Consider the following 13300-nt stretch of genomic DNA (forward strand, 5'->3'; position numbering starts at 1 on the left):
TAGCTCTTGTACAAATATTTTCCAAAAGGCATGCTCTTGTCCCGGTCTCTGGTTACCCTATCAGGGCATTTCTAGCCAACCCCCTACCCGGCGTTAGTGTAATGATCGTGTGAGCCTTGTATTGTAATGGGTGTTTTACCCCTAAAAATATGATCTGATGACAATTTCTTATGTATACCACATTAGTTGGAAATGCACCCTAATCATCAATTAAGCAAGAAAGCTTTATTTTTTGGGAAGAAAGCTTATTTTATGTTTCCCAATCCGTAAAAAAAAAGGTTCCCTACTACATGGCTCTAATTTCTATCTGAAAATGTGTTTGTTATTGCAAATGCCTTATTTCCAGCTGAGGGAAAACAATTGGACTGTTAAAGGTTACATTGGAAGTCTGGAACAATCATCATTGGAACTACAACAATCATTCATTGAAATTTCCTTCTCCTTCGCAAGAGTAAGCAGTTAAGGTGGCCTCGGGCGCCATTCGAACTGCAACGATCATTCATTGAGTCAACAAATAAAGCGCAATGGCAGAGCAACAAGAACCAATGATTGATGGAGGCTCTTCTACCTACCTGGGAAAATTGTTCCTTTGTCACCTTGTAAATCTGCTCGCCAGTGAAAGACCATATTCAAATATCGCTTTCCCTCCCATGGACAGCCAATGCAGTTGCAACATATCTGAACAAAATAGCCAGGTCCAAAGTCATTTCTGGATAGTTCCACTAAATTATTATAGATGGGAACCAATCTAAGCTTACTTATATATAGTCATCTGTTTAGGTTGTATGCAATAAGCATTGAGTGTAAGAATTCAATCATACAGTTTGAGAACGCAGGTCTATAGTTTCACCTAATGAACATATATTTCAACACTTCAGGTTTAAATAATAACCCATATGTTAAGCTATTATGTAGTACATGGATAACATTTGACAATTTTCCAGAACTTTCCAAAATAGAGAGGGCACAAAAAATTATTGGTGATTAGCACACTCACCTTCTTGTGGGATCCCACATGACATCAGTCACCATAGAACGCTCTTCTATGGCCATGGTCTAAATATCATCAACATTGTAGAACTCCAACTGCTCTTGTGTGGCCATGGTCTCAAGATAATCAATACTGTAGAACTCCAACTGGCCATTGGTACCCTTCAGCCCAAAAGAACAATGAAGTTTCCTGTAGGAGACCAGAACACTACACTAGCATGTCTGTTGCTGAGTGTTGTGAGCCTCGACACAAAGCTAACATTGTCGGTTGTGCACATCGAATATATGCTTATATCTTGATTACTCCCGTCGCCATTAATAACAACAAACTGGTGGCCTTCGGGCCCCCACAGAAAGGCGATTATATTGTCATTCTTGGTGTCCAATTCAAAGTTTGGGATGCCCCTCTCCTTGATCATGCATAACTCAAAATTAGTGCAAGTTGTGTTCTCTGATTCTGCGCACCTATCTACCTGGATGGCAAGATATTCTCCATTGTCTTGCCAGTACATTTTGCAATTGCTGACGTTGAAAAGGTATTTCCGCCGCAGCTCGACTTCCTGGGAATTTGCACCAGACTCAACTTTCAACAGATAGCACATATTTAGACCATCCACCTTCAAACACGTAAAACTATATACATTAAGCATCTGACTATATATGACAACTTGATGAGCAGTTGGGTGCTCGTTAAAAAGGGGATTGTCGGTGTGTGTTTCACCTGAAGATTGGCCATGAAAGATCAGTTCTTCCACCGATGATGAACTCATTGAAACATGTATGACAACATCTTCCGTTGAAGTTCCACATCACTTTACTAGTCCTCACATCAAAGACATTTAGGACAACCCACCTCTACAAACATGAGAATGAATGACAGTCAAATGGGAAACTTACAAACGGTGGGAATAATACATCTAAGACAGCCTTAATTGTTTACATGTGCTATTTCAAGCAAAAATACAAATCATGCACATGTTTTTTTATTTTTAATGATGAACTCAACTTGCAGGACAAATTTGGCATACCCTAGAAGCTTATATGAACTTGCCTAATAATACACTAGAGACTACTATTAATATTTTTGTTAATTATATGCTTTACAAATCTGCATCATGATATTTAATGATATTTTTGCATGGTTGATATTTAATGATATTAATATATATGAAAACACACACATACATGCAAATACATATTACACTATAGTTAATAAAACATTTAAAATTAACATGCATAGAATTTTTTTATGTCATACAATTAAATGTAGGAGAAGCAACATTTAAGTGATATACATTTAAACAGCTTGACAAAGGCAAAACATATGGAGCCTATAATGGGCAAATTGTTGCAACCTTGCAGGAATAAATCTATTTGAATAGCCATGTCGGTGGTTATGGACAACTTGAACCGATCGACTTGATCTAGTACAACTTGAATCCTGCATAGTTTTAAGTTTTGAGGTATGCAGACGTAGGGTCCCAGTCGACTGGTGGAGCCCATAGGCCATCCCGATGCGTTGTTAGCACACTCGTTCTTGAACCTAAGTGTGCAGAATCTTGGGTCCTATGTCTGATGGAGTGGAACAAAACACCAAGGCTAACTGTCCGGCCTTCCACCATCACCATCATAGTTACTACACATGTATCATCATAGCATAACCATCATCTCCAGAAAAATAAAGCATGGTATGGTGAACCCAACATAAGCATGATATCGAAAGTAACAAGGCAAAGCAGCAACCTAAGCATGCATACTACTTCATAGGCAGGCTCCCCTACTGCGATGGAGCATCGCCGGGCCCTATTGCTGCCATGGAGCATTGCCGAGCCGCCAGGGATGCGTGGTGTTGTGATGGAGCATCACCGGTGTTCAATTGGAGCATCGGTGGGCCGCACGGTGCTGCGTTGGAGTGTCGCCAGAAAGGGTGCCGTTCCGGAAAACAGGGCGGCGCTGCAACGCCGTGGGTCGGCGGCGTACTCTGGTCGCTGCAAGCTGGGCAAGGTGCTGTTGCGGGTTCCAGGGGGTGGCACCATCGTGCTGCCAGGAGGAGGATGCGAGGCGCTCCAGTGCCAGAAGGATCAAACAGTTGGCGATGGACAGACCAGACGGCGGGCAAGCCAACTGATTTCTACACCAAATCAGTTGGTTGACGCCTACCGTCCACCATTATAATTTTCTCGCAACTTGACCTAAACACGTTGTAATCCTGTAGAGGTCCTTGGTATTTTTCTACTATTTGCTCGTAAAAAATAACCATTAAAAAGTGATTCAACATCCGTCAAGTGTTGTGTGTGCGTGCAACATATAAGCTCTATTGGACACAACTAGAATTAATAAATATCATTGGTTGCCAAACAAGGAGTGCAAGTTCTATTACACAAAGCGGGATTAATAGACAGTAGTCATTTGTTGCCAATCAAGCAGTACTCCAGATCACTCACTGACCCATCACTAACTGTTGACGACCATATGAACTCTAGCGAGCCTCGTCCACTCCACCAGCACCACCGCCGTGACTGTTGGACCCAAGACCTGACTGTGGCCAAGATGAAGCACATACGCACACACACTTGTGGTGTGGAAGAAGAGCACAACTCGCACAGGTTGCTCCTCTTCTTGAAAAAATCAGCATCGGCTCTCATTGGCCATCCTAATCGAAAACAATCGCTTGACCTGATGAGCAATGTAAAATTAATTAATTGCATGGGCTTACTGGCTCACAAAATTACAACTAATATAGTAAAAAAATTAAGCTGTATTTACCAAAAGTACGCATTGAGATCATCATAATTTCTCCGATGACAGTGTTTTGGTTTTATTGTCTTGCTCATTTCATCTTCCTGTGTAAAAATCCCAAAGGATATATGCTGACCGTGCTTGAAATTAGAACATAAGCATGAAAATATAGAAATTTACCATCTCTACAATTTTGCAAATTGGAGTCACAACTTTCTTCATGAAGGCTTCTTCCCCACCATAGGATGGTCTAACATTTTCACCAGTTGTTGGGCTCACATTTCCGGCCAACACACTGTACAATTCAAAAGCCATCTGCAAAAAAGGCACAACCATCACTTCCCAATAATCATCTCACTGAGAGAGCTATGGTGTAGAAATATGGCAATGTCCCAATTCAGTCAAAAAACCAACAAACAACCCCGATAATCAATTACTTTTTACCTATCATGTACATGAACACAACTACACAATTGCTAAAGGTGAACAAGTATGAATGTGCAATAAAAACATAAATGGCATGCAAAGTTTTCAAGCACATACATATAATGTACTACCCTCAACTTTTCGCCCATTTAAAATGGTCTAAAATAGTAAGAGAGCATCACTATAAGAAAAGTGAGCAAACAAATTAGATCAGATTTCTCTTGATCAGGGTTTAGGAATTGACCATACATGATGAAAGAGGTAGCAAAGACACTCCGGCATAAATCGCAAGTTAGCCTCCTCGCCGCATATGAGCAGATAAATGCCCATATGGAGAAGCTTACGCTGTTGTACTTCTTGTGGAATTGTCGGCAGCCTAGAAACATAATGATCAACTAATTAGTTGAGCAAGGGATCAATCAGTAGACCACTCAAGGTTAATCATCATACCATAAGCTGGTTTTGCGACCAAGGTACTTGCACCATCTCTTGTAGTTCTTGAATAGCTTCTTCATTGTTGTATCCAACACATGGTCATCTAACTGAAAATATATCCAGAAAAGGGAATGATTAAATGGTAAGATTACACAAGTGTCCATGTGCACACACATCACACATGTGTATGTTAGAAAAGGTGGTATACCTTTGGGTGTTGTTCATGTTTGGAGATCTGCCTTATATGCATGCTGGCAATCAAGAGTATGAGATGTTCTCTTTGATTGGACACATTATCTTTCTGCAGAGTTATTGTTGAAGTAAGAGAGCATGTATCAGAGCTCACAAACAAATGATAGACATGACTATGATTGGTATGAAAGAAAAAGGTAAAGAGTCGCCGCATTGTGATAACCTGAAACCCAAACATTGCCTGAAGCCATTCAAGAAGATCTGCATCAGCATTCTTTTCATGGTCCTTGGGCCATGGCAGACCCTTGGTGTCACGAAGGGCGTGATAAGCGGCATGGATCTGCATGTAACAATGAAAAAGCAGTATAAGCCATACTGTAATCATCATCTGGCCAAAGCATGTATGATAAGCTCATGGTGAACCCGGGATGGATGTGAACCTTGGGACATCGCACGATAGAATTATCAGGATCGACTTGGTTGTGTGTTTCGGAAATCTGCAACAGTCGCAGCAGGGAGGTGAAACCAACACTTTTTTAGATAACATCAGTCAGTAATACCAGTGGTTTCTTTTTGTGAGGAAACATGCAGGAGTAGTGCGAGAAAAGAAACAAAAGGCTGCAATGTTGGCTACCGTCTGATTAACTGCCTTGAGGACCTCAAACAACACAGCTGCAGTCTGGTAAGCCTTTGTGAGCTGATCACTGAGCAAATGGAAAAGCCATATACAAATGAGTCATCACAGCACTCAGAAGCTAGCACTAGAAAAGAGAGATGGGTTCAGCTTTATCTGCAGCATTCTGGAGCGCCTGGATGTACATCTTGTAGTATTGCTGGTAGAAATTCTTTATTTCGACAACATCGCTCTGTTCAACCCTTCCCTTCAAGGTGGGGTCGTTTTCCTGAGGAAGAAAGCACATGCATTGCAAGGAAAGCAAAGCTCTTAATACGGTACGTATACCTGCTGGATTAGAAACATACTATCGCATACGCCTATGATTTTGAAGCTAAATAAGTAGTAGAACGCAGCGCGGAAAGGAGCGGGAAAGGAATGTAATCAGGTAGGCTGCACGTACCCTTTCGAGCCTCTGCAGGAGTGCGATCTTGAACTGCCGGACACCACGTCCATTGGAGAGCGGGTCGAGCTGATGCGCCTTCTCGAATCCGCCGTGGAATCGACCTAGCAAGCGGCATACTCAGTAAATTCTGTAGTGCGGGTAGAGAGGGGATTATGGCCACTCCGAATTAATTAACGGTAATCCATGGACAGTGACACTACAACTCCTGCTGCTGCTATTATCACCACCACCACCACACCACTACTACTACTTTTGGTACTTGAGGAAGAATATAAAACAATACCACATGTACTCCCTCTGTAACTAATATAAAAGCGTTTAGATCACTAAAGTGGTGTTCTAAACGCTCTTATATTAGTTTAAGGAGGGAGTACTAAGTAATACTTCTTCCGTCCCAAAATTCTTGTCTTAGATTAGTCTAGATACGGATGTATCTAATACTAAAATGTGACTTGATACATTCGTATTTAAACAAATCTAAGACAAGAATTTTGGGACGGAGGGAGTACAATAGACGCAAGAAAGTAAAGTAGTGGTGGGAGACTGAGTAATAGAATACACAGGTGAATGGAGTAGCAATGGATTAGAGTTGTGAGAAGGAATCTGTAACTAACAAGCAGTGGATGAATGTGTGGGGAGAAGAAGAGGAAGCACACTACTTACATAGGTATGCGACGCGTGGGTTGATCGCCTCAACCTCGTTGGCCACACGGAGGAAGGGCGCAATCTCGACGAGCGAGGAGGGGACGACCTCGCTGTCCAAGATGGACTCACTGACGACCTGGACGATTGAGGAGGAGGATGCCATCCTGCTGGGAAGGAGCTAGCTCCTGATGTTCCTCATGCCCCAGGAGGAAGTAGGAAGGAAATAAGTATGATCGATCGGTCGTGCATAGGGAATGTGAGTTAGTATATATGGTAATCAGAGAGTGGCGCAGTAGGTACGAGTGTGAAGGAAATGCCGCTTTCACAAAGGAATAAAGTAGTAGCTGCCTTTTCTATTGTTGAATCGTTCCTTGGTAGCTACGCAACAATAGTGGAGTCATGGATAAAGCATATGCATGCATGGGACGGGAGCTGGAAAAAAGATGAAACTGTCTACGCCGAGTTCTTTCGGTGTAGCCGAAGCACGGGGTCTTGGCAGGAGTGATGGATAAAGCATTTGTGTATGTGATGTGTATGCAAAAACATGAAAAAGAGTCGTTGTTGTTGTCGTCGCTTACTACTACCAGCAGCTACCACATTGCTTACTTGCTTGCTTGTTAAGCAAACCAATTCAAACACAACAATCATAATATAAGAACTACTCCCTCTGTCCCATAATATAAGAACGTTTTTGACACTAGTATAGTGTTAAAACGTTCTTATATTTTGGGACAGAGGGAGTAGTTCATAACAAAGAAGTTGCACTCAGTTAGGATGAACCATCACAATTACTAGCAGACATTCCGATAAGAGAATTGTTACGTGACGAACACAGGATAACTCCAGTTTTTGCTCCTGATCCAGTCCATGTTCAAGGCAAACAGTTTCCCAGTGACCTCCACTCCACCTCGACATCTTTGGATTCATCATGCATAGACATAGACTAGCTTGTTCCTCCTCTCGGCGCGCTCTTATCCTGTATGGTCTGAATCAGCTACTTCCACTTAGCAGCAACTCAGCCTTCTCTTTAGGTTGACTTGAGATTTCCATCTCCTTCGCAGGAGTAAGAAGTGAAGGTGGCCTTGGGCGCCATTGGAACTGCAACAGTCATTATTCATTCGGTCAACCAATAAAGGGCATAGCATTGCCACCGCAGAGCAACAATATATATATATATATAACCAATGATCGATGGAGGCCCTTCTACCTACCTGGGAAAACTCTTCCTTGGACGCCTTGTAAATCTGCTTGCCAGTAAAAGACCAAATTCGAATATCGTTTCCCATCTCATGGCCGAGTGATGCAGTTGCAACGAATCTGAAAAGAATCAAGATTAGTTATGTATAGCTCCACACCAAACGTGATCACGTGATTAGCTCACTCACCTTCCAGTGGGATCCCACATGACATCAGTCGCCATAGGATGCTCTCTTGTGCCCATGGTCTCAAGATCATCCACATTGTACAACTCCAACTGGCCATTGAAACCCTTCAGCCCAGCAAGAACGATAAACTTCCCCGCGGGAGACCAGCACAGTGCATCAGCTTGCCTGTCCTTGAGTGTTGTGAGCTTCGACACACGGCTAACATCGTCGGCTGAGTGCATCGAGTAGAAGCTTATGTCATGCTTAAAGCCATCGCTGTGGATAACAGCAAACCGGCTGCCTCTTGGCTCCCACGCAAAGGCGACTATGTTGTCATTCTTGTTGTCCAATTCAAAGACCTCGCTCGGGATGCCCCTCTCCTTGATCCTGAACAGCTCGAAACTAGTGCAACAAGTTCTCCTCTCCGCTTCTGCGTGCCGTGTAAAAATTGTAGGATGGATGAATATTGTGTTGTTCTATGTTGTATTGATCTAACCCAAGTGTGGGGTATATATAGAGTACGATATGAGAGAGAGAGACTTGGAGTAGAGGGCAAGTCGTACACGATTTAATCCTATTCTATCTCTAACTCCTAATCTCTAACTTAAACATAATTATACTTCTAACATTCCCCCTCAGTCGTAGCGGGAGTGAAGCGGACGATTACGACTGAATTTAAAGTTTTGCTCTTTTGTCGTCTTCTCCGCTGCGCCATCATCAACTGCGTCTCTGATGGGTCGGCAGTTAGGGCGGTGACTGCGTCCCCTTCTGGTGCCTTCCCGCCTTCTCCACTATTCCCTTCCGCAGTCACAGCGGGAGTGTCGTGGGCACAAGTGACGAGGCGGACGCTGTTGACTGGAGTTGTTGCCGATGAATTGCTGTAGACGTAGCCATTAATGTCGAGGTAGCCGATCATGGTGATGTAGCCGTGGTCGAGGTAGTCGTGGTCGATGGTGTGGTCGTCGTGGATGATGAAGCCGCACAAAGCCGGAGGCGCAAAAAAATGCGCTATGACGGAGCTGCAGACGTGGACGATGCACCTTGCTCATGTCAGAGGGTGCCGTCGGCGATGAGACTTGATGTAGTAGATCGCTCGGTGAAGGGTGCGTCGCTCAGGCGCGCGCGGCCCTCCCGGGGTCGATGCCCGCGTATGCGCGAATGGAGGTGTAGCTGGCGGTTGGCGATGGCTTGTGTCGGGCCGTAGATGCCGCTCCCTTCTCGCCGGTCGAAGTAGAGGTGGCATACGCGGCAGTAGGAGGCACCTGTTGGAGTCCTCGTACGAGATTGGTTTGCGTGGCCATGTGCATGGTTCATGGATGGATAGGTGTGCATGCAAGATTGCTTTGCATGGCTGGACGAACCTTTGGTGAAGCTTGATGTTGAGGGGCAAGGTGATGTGGCGTCGATGAAGATCGGATCACATGCCTGTTGGAGGAGCCAGCGTCCGCTGTTCTGGATCACGCTCGCACGATGGCGTCCACGCCTGTGTGCGATGGCGTCCACGCCTGCTCGTAATAGATCAATAGGTTTATTTGGAGGCGATGAAAAACTAATCTAATAGGATTTTGAAACTAAAATTGATCTATGAAATCGATCTAATGACAGGAACTCAAAAATTGGATCTAAACTACAAGATCAATCTAATTTTTGATTGACCGGGTGCCGCGCCCCCGGTGAGAGGCAGCGCGCTGCGGAAGTGGTGAAAGGTTCTAGGATCGGCGTCGTGAGACTAACCGCTCTAATACCATGTAAAAATTGTAGGATGGATGAATATTGTGTTGTTCTATGTTGTATTGATCTGACCCAAGTATGGGGTATATATAGAGTACGATATGAGAGAGAGACTTGGAGTAGAGGGCTAGTCGTACACGATTTAATCCTATTCTATCTTTAACTCCTAATCTCTAACTTAAACATAATTATACTTCTAACATGCCGATCTACGTGGACGGCAAGATACTCTCCATTGTTTTGCCAATACATTTTGCAACCACTAATGCTGATAGTAAGGTACTTCCGTCGCAGCTCGACTTTGCTGGGAATTTGCACCAGACTCACCTTTCAACAGATAGCACATATTTAGCTTACACTTGACCATCTATCTATGGAATGAAAATCTTAAATAATGTGAACCGCAGAGATTTCTTTCTACTTACCCTAGCAAGCTGGTTTCTGTTACCCGGATCTTGAACAAAAATGCATAAGATGGAATCAGTCGGCGACCAACTGAAGTCTACCACATTTTCTACCTCCAAGGGCGTGTTGCCAACAAGGGAGAACGTTTCGGTTTCATAGACAGATATGGTACCCTTTCCAAGCATGGCAAAATATTGATCATCTCCTCCACCACTCCACCTTCATACACATAAAACAATATACACATTAAGCATCTGACTATATATGACAAGGTAATGAGAGGTTGTGTGCTCGTTAAAAAGTGTGTTATCGGTGTGTGTTTCACCTCAAGATTGGCCATGAAAGACCAGTCCTTCCATCGGTGGTGAACTCGATGAAACATTTATGAGAACATCTTTCATTGAAGTTCCGCGTCACTTTCCCAGTCCTCACATCAAAGAAATTTAGGACAACCCACTTCTACACATATGAGAATGAATGCTGGTCAGATGGGAAAACTTACCAACACTGGGAATAATACACCTAAGACAGCCGTAATTGTTTACATGTGGGTCTCTAAGGTTGCTGAGCTCATGGTTGCTGTATGTGACCAAATAGCTCGGCTTCCTGGCACACCAAACATTCTCTTTCAATTGTCCAACGAGTGTATGGATAATTCCTTAAGACTCACTCAAAGCAATGAAATTCTAAACTAAAATCAGAGTTTTTGTCAGTAAATGTTTGGTGAATATATGGAACATGCAAGCATCATTATTAGTTTCTACAGGAAAGATAAATCAGGACTAAAATATCCACATGAGGAGTAGCGTACTCGATGAAGCAGTAGCCATAGGTGGTGTAGAGTATGGGAATCCATAGGCCACCTTCCTTGATGACACCAATTTGGCCGTAGATTGCGCGCATGACACTCTGCAGCCTATCGAATTTCTCCACTGGGACAATTGGCAGATTGTCGACGATGATCACATTCGCGAAACCCGTCTCGAGCTCCAGAGGAGGGCCGACCTGATCGCTGTCAAGTAGCAGTACCTCGTCATCATCATCGTGGCTGCACAGATTAGTTATATATAGTCACATATATAGAGTTAGCAAAATCAGCTATGGGGTAATTTGCTTGAATGCACGTAGTTGGGCAAGATATAAAAGGGGGCCGTGGGTTGGATGATGCATGCATGCATATCACTAGTAGAAAAAGGGCCTAAAGGGTCGGTACTAATGCCTCTCCCTTTAGTCCTGGTTCAATCCAGAACCGGGACTAAAGGTGGAGGCCACCTGGAGCTCCACCTTTAGTCCCGGTTGGTGTTACCAACCGGGACTAAAGAAAATTTTATGAATTTTTTTTGAATTTTTTTGATTTTCAAATTTCTGAATTTTTTTAACCCCTAGTCTGTAATCACCACACCTCATCACTTCTCAATTTATTCTCTAATCACCCCTCATCATTCCAAATTATCTAACTTCCCGAACGGTCACCCATCCTTCCACTCCCCCAGCCTGAGCACGCTTAACTTCCGAGTTCTATTCTCCCTCGCTCCAAGTCTGCACTTGTTGTTTTCCTGACAATACTAAGATGTCAATCCTATTAACCTTCAGGAATTTTGCTTGAGCATGAAGTGACACATTTCATAGTTTTATTTTGAAACTATTGTTTTAAAAAACAATAATTATTTAGTAACACTAATATTTCTTGAATAATTAGTTTGACCATTGTTTGACCACAGTTTGACCAGATTTGACCAAAATTGAAATAACAGAAATAATTATTTAGTAACACTAATATTCTAGAATAATTAGTTTGACCATTGTTTGACCACAGTTTGCCCACTGTTTGAATTTTTCTCGATTTTTTTCACTCTAGATCTTAAAAGCCCCGTAACTTTTTTTCTATTAGGGTTTTGAGGATTTTGAAAATGTTTAACGGGGTTCCCCCGGTTAAATTTGGATGTAACTTTTCGAGTAGATGATTTTTCATATAAAAAACTTTTTCATCCGAGTTAGTATGCAAAAGTTATGCCCATTTTTACAAATTTCAGAGAGATTTTGCAAATAAAGTCAAAATTCACATTTGCAAATTTTCCCAACAACTAGACCACATATCACATGGGAAAATTATTTTCTTTTATTTTTTGACATTTCCATCATTTTATTTTTTATTTTTTTAAACTGAAAAGGCGATCCACAGGGGGGTAGAGTTTGAAAATGGGACCTTTAGTACCGGTTCGTGGCACGAACCGGGACTAAAGGTCTCAACCCCATTAGTCCCGGTTCGTGCCTCAGACCGGGACTAAAGGTCTAATCTTTAGTCCCGGTTTGAGGCACGAACCGGGACCAATGGTTGTGGGCCAGGAGCGAGGCCCATTGGTCCCGGTTCATCCCACCAACCGGGACCAAAAGTCCAGATGAACCGGGACCAATGGCCCACGTGGCCCGGCCGGTCCCCTGGGCTCACGAACCAGGACCAATGCCCACATTGGTCCCGGTTCTGGACTGAACCGGGACTAATGGGCTGACCCGGCCTGGACCAAAGCCCTGTTTTCTACTAGTGTATGGCACTGGTAAAAATAGGGCATGTAGTCCCGGTTCGTAAGGGCCTTTAGTCCCGGTTCTGGAACCGGGACTAAAGTGTCGGTACTAATGCCCTGTCCCTTTAGTCCCAGTTCAATCCAGAACCGGGACAGATGGGCCTCCACGTGGCCTGTGCGCGGAGCCCAGGTAGGAGACCCTTTGGTCCCGGTTGGTGGCACCAACCGGGACCAATAGGCATCCACGCGTCAGCATTTCTGTGGCTGGGGTTTTTGTTTTTGTTTTGAAGGGGGGGGTTGGGGGTTTTGGGGGGTTAATTTAGGTGTTGCATATATTGTGTTAGGTAGCTATAATTAATAGAGAGAAGTGTCATCTCTTATGTCCGTGCTTGGTCGACGCTACGTACTATACATACGTATAGAGAGGACTAGACACGCTAGCTAGCTAGTAAGCAAACGAAGGAAACAGAAGATCGTCATGAACATATATGCATACAGAGAGAAGTGATATCGACCACCTCTCCTTCTCCGAGAGATTGGTCGAACAACAAGTTCTCGTATATCTATCCGACACTACCGGCTACATATATACAATAATTATCTCTTACAAATATAATCATACGGACTCATGGTTCACATAGTATTCTCCGTCTTCAGCGATCACGTGGTCAAGAAAGAATGCCGCCAATTCCTCTTGAATTGCTCGCATGCGAGCTGGTGCTAGGAGTTCATCCCGCTTCCGAAACATCTAATTTGAAGAAGGGGGTCAATA

At 43.5% G+C, this 13300-nt stretch overlaps 1 pseudogene; it reads right to left on the reverse strand.

Annotated features, from left to right (window-relative positions):
* Positions 1-418: 418 nt before the first annotated feature.
* On the reverse strand, positions 419-8786 carry LOC119316209 (annotated as a pseudogene).
* Positions 8787-13300: the final 4514 nt, after the last annotated feature.

Source organism: Triticum dicoccoides, chromosome 6A, assembly GCF_002162155.2.
Source record: "Triticum dicoccoides isolate Atlit2015 ecotype Zavitan chromosome 6A, WEW_v2.0, whole genome shotgun sequence".
Classification (NCBI taxonomy): Eukaryota; Viridiplantae; Streptophyta; class Magnoliopsida; order Poales; family Poaceae; genus Triticum; species Triticum dicoccoides.